The sequence below is a fragment of the Xenia sp. Carnegie-2017 genome, unplaced genomic scaffold (assembly GCF_021976095.1).
Source record: "Xenia sp. Carnegie-2017 unplaced genomic scaffold, XeniaSp_v1 HiC_scaffold_6, whole genome shotgun sequence".
Taxonomy (NCBI): Eukaryota; Metazoa; Cnidaria; class Anthozoa; order Malacalcyonacea; family Xeniidae; genus Xenia; species Xenia sp. Carnegie-2017.
This window is the reverse complement of record NW_025813526.1, coordinates 12,964,872-12,975,578: the sequence shown is the minus strand read 5'-3', so window position 1 is coordinate 12,975,578 and position 10,707 is coordinate 12,964,872. Positions and strand designations below refer to the sequence as shown.

Sequence of the window (10,707 nt, the reverse complement as noted above, 5' to 3'; positions counted from 1 at the left end):
AATAAAGAGGACTGCGATAGCATTAAGCATTTTTGTACTACGTGTATCTATTATCATTGAAATTATTTACATATTATAGCCTTAGGTCATCTAATTATAAGGGCACTGAACTGACTAGCCATAAATTCAATTTAATATAAGTAGTAGTATCAAATTTCACATCAAAGTGACAATGCAGTATTAGATCTATTGTCGTTTTTCTCAACATTTTACAATTTCTCAACACTCTAGTCTTCTATACTTTATACTTTTTGTACAAAAGCAATCACGGCAATTTATTTTAGCAAACATTCAGGTATGCCGTTTAAAAATGCATGGTTGAAATATTTGTTAAGAGGAGCTGGATAATGTTTGACGTAAAGAAACATTTGCTACTCTTGACGTGACAATTCTCAATGATGGAAGATACATTCATGGATTTAATAACACAATTTAGGTTCTAATGTATACGCAATTATACATAACAGTTGATAATTATTGAAAGAACATCGAACAATCAATTAGCAGTGGCGTAGCTAGCGGTCCCGCTACTCCCGCCCGGCGGGAGTAGAAATTTCCCAAAAAAATAATAAATATTCTATTTGGACATAAGATATACATTATTTCACGAACAATTTGTAATATTGTGTTTTATTCGTTCATATTTACGCTTTTATTAGGTGGTTCGTAATCGTAATACAGCAAAATCTCAAGATTTGTTATGTAACCTAGCAACCGCCTTTTCTCGCACATTGCATACTCGCGCGATTCTCCACGTATTCCGCCCATCTTCAGAGGGCGGAACATACAATATAATTCTATATAAGAAGTTTTGAATTCTGGTTGGCTAAGGGACTTGACGCATGCTCAAATCTGCTGTTTTTATAGTCGAACTCCCGCTATTTTAAATTGGCGGAGGTTGTAATTATTCGACATTTTAATACGAGTACAGCGATTAGTGATTATCAAATTACGCGTCATTGTCGGTATTAATTTTCCATTGTGTTTACTCTCAAATTGCTATTTTGTATTTGTGTATGACACAATGGCTTCAAGTGCGACTGCGATTTGCTCAACTGATGTTGATTTAGTAAATAGCTTATTAGCTAAACCGTTCTCTGCTCGATCGTCGGTCGAACAGAATGTTATCGTTCATGAACGGCCTACTCCTGATTTAACTATCCAAAATAAGGGAAGAGCATTTCAGAGAGATTGGTATGAGGCGAACTGGACTGGTGTGGCAGTACAACCTTGCAGAAAGTGTTTTGTTGGCCATGTCTAATGTTTTCCCAAAACATCGCCATCGTGGACTAAGAATGGCTACAACGATATGCGGAGTATTATGTCTGATGCTAAGAAGCATGAAAATCTAAATCGCATTTGACTGCATTTAAGACATGGAAAACGTATGGAGCTAGTGAACGAATTGATTGTCTTATGTCCCTCGCTAGAAGAAATGAGATTCAGCGTCACAATGAGGAGGTAAGACAAAATCGAGAAATTTTAAAAACTGTTACTGAGGCCGTGCTGTATTTGTCAAAGCAAGAGTTGCCATTTAGAGGTCACAATGAGTCCGAAGGTAGCTTGAACAAAGGTAATTATAGAGAGTTGCTCGAATGTTTTGCTAAGTATTTGAGCGTCGACTGCACAGTAGACTAGCAGAATCTGATATAGTTGGTGACAGAAGATTTACTGGAGTCTCCCCAGAAATTCAAAATGGTCTTATCAGCTGTCTTGATTCAATTATTGAAGATGAAAGGAAATAAATGATTGCACATTTATGAGTATTCAGGTTGATGAAGCATCTGATGTCTCAGTGTTATTGCTCGGTTTGACAAAGCAAGTGAAATTATGGAGAGGCAATTAGGATTTGTGGATGTAAGTATGAACAGAAATGCCACAGCAATATCACAAGTTGTCAAAGATAAACTTGGTGAGTATTCTAATATAAAAGAAAAACTGGTTTTACAAACATATAATGGTGCTTCTGTCATGTCTGGCCATATCAATGGTGTTCAAGCATTGGTTCGACAAGAGTATCCTTTTGCTCATTTTGTTCATTGTGCAGCTCATAGATTGAACCTGGTCCTATGCCAGTCAGCCTCATCAATTTCTCCTGTTAAAATCTTTTTATTAATATAGCTACATTCAGCACATTTACAAGCAATGCCCCAAAAGAAAAGCTTTTCTCACATCTAACAACCTTGAGTTTCCTGCCCTGGTGAAACAAGATGGTATTATCGCTCTAGATTAATCAATGTATTGCACAAAACTATGAAAAACTTTTAGATATTTTTGAGGGGTACTTGAACAACCAGCTGGGTGGGATGATGAGTCATTAAGTAAAATAAGTGGCTTACTGCATTATCTTGATAGCTTTCTTTTGTTTTCTAGTGTGTGTTTTTTACAGGATTTTAGAACAGTCCACAATTTTGTATTCCATTCTTCAAAATAGGGAAACCCATTTTAACTATGGCATAAGCAAGATTGACAATTTCAAGCAGTTTATTGTGTCACTTCGCACAGATCAAGCTTTCACCGAGTTTTACCAAACTGCACTAGAAAAAGTAGGCCCACCAGCAACCAGAGCAGATAGTAGATACAATTACAAACAGCTTTATTTTGAGATTATTGATTCCATTAAAGGCATGTTAAGTGAACAATTTCAAGATATTAATCAGTTCGAGTTTTAGACCTTGTAAATCCTAAACTATTTACTACATGGAAGGGCATAGTTCCACAGGAGAAGATCAATCTTCTCAAAGATAAGTATAGTCCTCTTTTGACATGCAAACTTTGGAGAGTCAACTTTCCTTCATTTACAACGACAAGGACTTTCACAAAGAGTGCAGTAATGAGGTTCTTAAATACATCTTCAAATTTAATCTCCAGTCGAGTTTAGGTCAAGTGGTAAATTTGTTAAAATTGAATGGTGTGTTGGCAGTGGCAAGTGCTTCAGTAGAGAGGTCGTTTTCTTGCTTAAAAGGGTAAAAGCTATTTAAGAAATAGAATGGGTCAAGGTCGGCTTAGCTCTTTGTGTAGAATATCTATTCACAAAGATATCATTGAAAAGAAAGAGGAATCAGAGGTGTTGCATAACGAGGTGGTTGAAAATTTGTAGAAAACCCAGGAGGCTGGCCTTTCTTTATAAATGATGAGTATAGTATGTGTTTTGATATTTGTTCGTATAATACATGGTACTTCATTGAGAAAATTAAGCATAACTTTAAAGAATAAAGCCATCCCTGTCTACTTGCCCCAATCTAAACAAGTTTAAACTAACAAGTAGAATGCTAAGAAAAATCTCTCTCTATGCACTTTAGAAGTGTCGTATACTATATTATTTTTTGTGCTAATACAAATTTCTTCTGTTTATGCAGGGGCAGTGATGAGTAAATTATGTTTTAGGGGACAATTGTCTCCTACGTAACGTTTCTCTGAGCCACCTTTAGTACCTTTTTAACTAGTTGCAGTTTCAACGTTGCCACATTAAGAATGCAGCTAACAAAAATGGGTTTTTATAAATTATTGTACAACAAATAATTCGCCCTCGAAATCGCAGGAAATGCTGTTTCCCAGGCTCTGGATTTCAAAATTTTCCGGGGGAGCATGCCCCCGGACCCCCCCTAGTGAGGTCGCGCCTCCGGCGCGAGATGGATTGGCGGGAGTGACTATTTTTCCTAGCTACGCCACTGTCAATTAGTAGCACAGATAAAAGCAAACTTTATTTTTATTTGAGTAGTTATAAGTTTGAGTTCATGATCCAACACGCCCAATTGAACTCAAAATTGCATAATATGTGTTTTGATTTTCTTCAATGATCATTACAACAAAATATTTTCTAATGTATAACACGTTTATATACTAAATGTTCTAAAGTGACATCGGTTTAATCTCCAAAGATAAATTCTTTGAAGTTTATAAAAATGTTAGGAGTAAGTGCATTATTGAAAATGTAAGCGAACATTTTTTCGAAAATCTAATATTTCTTGATTAATCACTACAAGAATAAAACATTTCTAACAAAAAGGAATGATATTTTTTTAACATTGACATAGCAGCAAAAAACGCACACTGTATTATACGCGTAAAGAAATCATTATGCAGATAACGTTAAGTAGGTTTTTCTGGTGTTTAAAGTTTGAACAACACAAAAAAGTAGTCTGGCAATAGCTACAATTAAGCTATTTTTTATAGTAATTTATTTAATGTTGCAATTGATTTGTCTTAATGTTCCATTCGATGAGTTGTATCATCGAGAGTTACTTTATTTCGGGACATTTTTGTAAATCATGATTCACCATTATAAACGTGCTCATTTGATGAAAGAACTGTAAGACGTTTGTTGGTTGATGTTGGAAGTTGTTAAAAGGGTAAGGACTGGTGGTTGTATTGGGAATCGACATAAACAAGCTTTGTTAGGTTTAAAAAATGGTTGATAAATATCTTCACCGAGGTCGAAACGGACGCTCTTCCGAAATTTTCTACTTTTTTGTGAATTTACGCTCGCACTCATTCCTTAACCCCCCGCCGGAACTATCTAATTCTAAGCTCATTTTCTTTACGTTGAGATCTAGTTGAAATCTACTATCAATAATACCAAACGTTGCGTGTGGGACTGTGGTTGCTTTTCTTAGTTTGCGTTAGTAAACAATATACTCCTGACATGTCCAGAACATTTATGTTGAGGTGTTATAGTCAACAAATACCCTCGTAAACATATCGAAATCATATCAAAGCGTTTATGACGATAAAGCTGAATATTGAATTTATAATTGTTACTCGTCCTCCGTGTGCTCGTAATCGGAAGGTGTCAGCTATATCTCGGTACATCATCGGATTTAAATAACAAATAGCGGGAAAAAACGTCAAAAAGAGCAAAAACTTGAATGAAACAGATGCAACTACAGAAGAACAAGTTAATGCAAATGCTACAGCAACGAAAGACCTACACGACATCTTTCATGACAAGATTAAGGCCCGATTAGAGAAATTAAAATTGTTCATAGATGATTTACAAAAGCTTTATTGACTTTCGTGCCAAGGGACATTGATAATTTCTGGGTTTTTATAATTATTTTACTTTTCACAGAACATTTTTAAAAATGAAACGTTGCATAAAACTAAGAGAAAAAAACAGCGGAGAGCTTAAGTCTAACTAATTTCCCACTCGTTTTATGCAACGAGTTATTTGCACAAAAAATAGCATCTTCCTATAGTTATGAGGTAGTCTTGGAGGCAAACACAGTTTTTGAGAGGAACGGTTTTGCTCGAAATTATTGACAAAAGAATAAAATGTTGTTTGGATGTGTCATGAAGTGAATATTATACACCACAATTTATTCAATAACAATGATCACGTGATATTTGGTTCATATGCATCGGTTTAAACTTTGCGACTAACAACACAGCATGCAGTTAGCCGACGGACTTTGTTTGATATACTTTAAATAAAGATACAAATATATATTAATATACAAATATAAACACGTTCTCAGCTTTCATGTCACATGAATCGAATGATTTATATGTTTTTATGACACGTTCTTTCATCATCAACACAACAACAGGCCAAAGTGCTTTGGCTTATAAATTAGTTATTGTCAACTTGTTTTTAATTATTAATTTCAAAACAGAAATCTTCACATTGATGTGTAGTTTAAGTAAACAAGATAAATAACTGAATTCGATTAATTTTTATTCTTCATTTTTGAAGTACATAGCTGGAAATATCAAATATCTGAGATATCCGAAAAAGGAAAGCTGCACTCAATAACGTTTCGTAAAAAATGCAAATTTCACAACGGATTATAAAAATATCTTAATGGGGAAGCAGGAAAAGTTTCATGGGAAAGTTTCAACTGTTCGACTTCTTGAATTGATTTTACCAATGCGAACATAACTATTAACTATTAGTTGTACATATAACTGTAATCATCACACAAACAATCATATTGTTGTTAAAATTTCGGCTAATTCAATGACCTCATACATGAATGAATATTCATAGATAAAAAAATTAGACACAAAACTTAAGAACATTTGTTTAATATGAGTACACGATGAATTAAAACTGGAATATAACGATACATGATGGTATTCATGTCTAAAATACTTATGCCTGTAGTTAATCAAATTGTTTTATATTGCTGTAGTTATTCATGTTAAATGGATAATATCAAAAGTAGACTCAAAAAGATAACGAAGCCTTACACAAAGAGACATATGTTTAAATAGATACATTAATGAACTTATCAGTGATAGCAGTCTCAACATGCAAATGTGGATCAACGTTTTTTTCCCATAGGAGGTCGTCGTCCTAGTGGCATTTCTTCTGTTTCACGTTTTTTTCTCACGCCACCATTTAAACTTCTTCCTGCAACCCCTCTTTGAAATAATAGACGTAAGGCATTTTCAGAAACTATCTGGAAGGAGATATCACGCTCATTCACTGCTTGTCCATGTTTGGGCATAAAGACACAAGTAATCAAAAGCAATACAACAATCAACAGGTTCTTCATCGTGTAAGAAGAGTCTCTATATTTATGTGAAGACAAAGACAGTTTTATTGAAAAAATTTGATGGTATAATATGAACGTGTAGAGAGATCTTATTTTAATCATAACACAGGATATAAATGCAATTTTCAGATTTAGTGTTGAATATTTATCAAGTAATTATGTCAAACCAAAAGCTGTGATTATAACAGTGATTTTTCTCAATGGATTTATGCCGTTTTTTATAGCTATAAAGTAAATGAATGTACTAATAATCTCAGCATCATGTCGAAAACTTCAAAGTGTTTAATGTACTACAACTATGTGATTTATGCATGCAGGTGAGGGTGTTAATGCTCTTTGTTTATCACAAACCCAAATCCCCAAAGTCTTGCATTGTACTGCAGCAAATGAACTTGTTGACTGCAAACGAAAATCATTATAAATTTCCAAAGGTTGACCTTTGTGATATAGACGCGTTTGTGTAAACAGCATTCTTAAATAAAGACATATTTTTAGCTCTCCAATACTTATATATTGCGGTGCCAATTGTATTCTTCAAACGTAATGATTCAATAACTCAATAAATACGCCGCATAACGTCACTATTTTCAGTACGTCCAGGCTTCCATTATTGACTTTATTGATACTTATACAACTTTCACTAGAGTACGATGCCATATTACATCGGTTGTATTTTTATTAGCTAACAAGTTTAAAACCAAGTTAGGCTTGAGTGCTTTTTAAACAATTGCAAAACATCTTAAGTTTTTCATATATAATGCTTGTTGGAATGAAGATAAGCATATTTCGATATTTTGAATATTAATTAAACAAACAAAGTGTAGTATGGTAAATAAGTCTGAGAAGAACATCTCTAAAATGCAAGTCATTTTATATTATATTTTATTACATGCATGATTTATTACGTTGTATATCTAATGAAAACACTGCCCGTACATCGATAAAGACGATGGAAATTTGAGACGACAAATCTCTACAGTATAAGTCAACTTGTATTGCTCCGAGCAGCGAAAGTGCTATATTGTTGAATAGTTTTAATGACTTAAATTATGTTAATTTTGATTTATTACATTTATTAAAAACTTATTATGCATTAAGAGCAAGTTAACTAGTGATATATACAAGCTTCATGCAACCCTTTTATAATTTGATTTATAAAGATTTGGTTTGTCAACTAAAAAAACAAGATCAGCATAAAGACATTTAATTAACGTAATTGTATTCTAAAGATGTAACACAACATTAGCTATTCGTAAGTACAATATCGATATCGTATTTAGTTTCATAATTGTGACTTGCTACTTTAAGGAGTTTGCTAACTGTGATAGGAGTTTGCTAGCTTTGATACACACAGTTATCCACATTATGTACTTAATATGACCGTTAAAACATACCTTTATGTTTCGTGTGATTCGATGTCTCACATGACAGCATTTAAGATGGTAAAGTATGTAAACATTTTTCAGGTTGAGACGAAAATACAAAGACAAGAAAGCTTGAAGCAAAACATAACATGGTTTTACATACCTTGTGGAATGGTGGCACTTCAACACCAGCAAATATACCAAAAATTGTCCTGTAATAGCTAAAAAAATTTAACACATTTTCTTCGAACAAAGCTTCTTTAATATGCAACATAAGGAATAAAGAGTACTGCGATTGCATTTAGCATTTTTGTACTACGTGTATCTATTATCATTGAAGTTATTTACATATTATAGCTTTAGGTCATCTACTTATAAGGGCACTGAACTGACTAGTAATAAATTTAATGTCATATAAGTAGTATTATCAATATTTACAGCAAAGTGAGAATGCAGTATTAGATCTATTGTCGTTTTTCAAAACATTTTACAATTTCTCAACACTCTAGTCTTCCATACTTTATACATTTTGTACAAAAGCAATCACGGAAATTTATATTAGCAAACATTCAGGTATGCCGTTTAAAAATGCATGATTGAGATATCTGTTAAAGTGCACATACATCCTTTCCAAATTCGTTTAACTTTTAAAGTCTAGACTGGGGAAAATATGATTTCGAAGAAAATTTCGTAAAAAAAAACAGTTTTTTTTGTGGTTTAAATTAGCTTGCTTTTGAGAAATTTCCGCGCCTCTGAGGGGACTTAAAGGACACATGCAATTTAAAATTCGGATTGTTATTTTTGTACTTTACATAAAGGTATAGCTCCAACTAATAGTTCGCCAAAGTTTGAGACTCAAAGGATAAATATTTTTGAAGATATGGAGGTTTAAAGTTGATGTTTTACTGATAACGTATTGAAAATGCCCGACGAGCTAACGACGGCTACCGATTGGAAAAAAATCGTTGTGACGTAATAGTTGACATTAGCTAAACGCAGTCAATTGCGCGTTCTTTCGAAATATATTGGTCACTTCTTAACAACACGAAAATTTAGCATTGAAAATTTGGTTTATAGTGCCGCAGTTAATTGTAAAAACCGTTCTTCTAAGAACCACCAAACGCAGCAAAAGGTTTTTTTTTTTCGTTTCCCGAAAACAAGCGCATGCGAGATATTTGGATTGAAAAAATCCGACGCAAAAATTGGAAGCAAACAATGAGCTCATAATTGTGCTCGCAACATTTCGAGAGTTCGTGTTTCGTGCAAAATTTTGAAGCGATGCAATCAGTAGGATGGACAGCAGGACGGCTTCGCCTTAAGAAGGATGCTGTACCCACGATTTTTGAATACTCTGTGGAACCCACAAGTGTAGCATCTAAAAGGAAGCAGCCAACAAATGTTAGAACTGCATTTGAGAAGAGATCAAGGCAAGAGGTGAATATTATAGTTATAGTTAGCAATATTTGTTTACTTTTATCAAAAACTAAGCTATATAGCATTACTAAATTGAAGACAACTTTATAATTTTAGATTATTGACGACGTTCTTGCAGAACATGACGACTTTCTTGTAGACGACGACCACGATGTGTCGACATCGGCTCGAAATGTTTGTGCGTTTTACCTCAAAGGAAGTTTGTCTAAGATAAAAGATGTCAAAATATATGTAGACAGCGAAAAACAAACATATACAGTGGTAGCTAATTCAGACTAATGTCGTTTGATCTTTTCTATGTTATTTTAACTCATAGAAAATTCTTTAACGTACCTTAGAAGCGCAATGTGAAATGCCAAGCTGCCATAACAATCAGCCCGCATAAACACGTAAGGTCAAGAACCACTCAAACATAAGTGCCAAATATGATAAGTAGAGGTATAGACTTTCCATTTCGGCCGTTTTGATTTTTGTGAAAAATCCAGCAATACGATAATTTTATGCTAAGGTACGGAGGTTGAGTTAATTTCAACCACAAATCACAGCACACAGACGACGTCATGTGAAATTGAACATTGTGAGGATTGCGCTGTATGGTCTGATACAGAAAGCACGTGATGAGCAATAGCTCCAATGGATCAGACTCTCAGTGTTGAAATGAGTTAAGTGGGATGAAGGTGAAGTCAATGACCACAGACAGACATGCTCAAATCAAATCCTACATGTCAAAACAAAGACCAAAACTCGAGCACTACATTGATGTATGGCATGTAGCAAAAGGTATAGATTGTCATAGCAAACCAACCTTTTACACATTTTATCGATAATCAAAACCCAACAGGAATCAAAAAGAAAATTTTGGCAGCATCAAAAAAAAGTGGTTGCAAATTATTGTCAGATTGGGCCCAATCAATTCCAGCCATGTATACTGGTGTGCTGCTTCCAGCAATGGTGATGAAGAACTTGTGAAGGCAAAGTAGTTGTTAGTTCTCAACCATATATGTGACATCCATGAGGGACATAGTGATGTATTCCCAAAATATGAACATGATATGTTAGAACCTAGAATGTGGATAAAAAAGGTATTGTAAGCGAATAAATTTCAAAGTAGCATCAACATTCTTTTTTTTTTTGTTAACTAACTTCTGATCTTAGGTTCAAAAGCTTATGTTGAGCTGTCTTCGATTGTTGAGTCCAAGCATCTCATGAAAGATATTGGTGGTGGCATTTTTCTGTTTCACGTTTTTTTCTCACGTCACTATTTAAACTTCTTTCTGCAATCCCTCTTTGAAATATTAGACGTAGGGTATTTTCAGAAACTTTCTTGAAGGAGATATCACGTTCATTCACTGCTTGTCCATGTTTGGGCATAAAGACACAAGTAATCAAAAGCAATACAACAATCAACA

General features: G+C 34.0%; 1 long non-coding RNA gene across 1 annotated transcript; it reads right to left on the bottom strand.

Annotated features, from left to right (window-relative positions):
• Nucleotides 1–6,011: 6,011 nt before the first annotated feature.
• Nucleotides 6,012–8,098, bottom strand: LOC124458209. The gene is made up of 2 exons (XR_006953076.1): nucleotides 8,028–8,098; nucleotides 6,012–6,516 (listed from the first exon to the last, which is right to left on the bottom strand). It is a non-coding gene; the product is annotated as an uncharacterized LOC124458209 (long non-coding RNA).
• Between the last annotated feature and the right edge of the window lie 2,609 nt (nucleotides 8,099–10,707).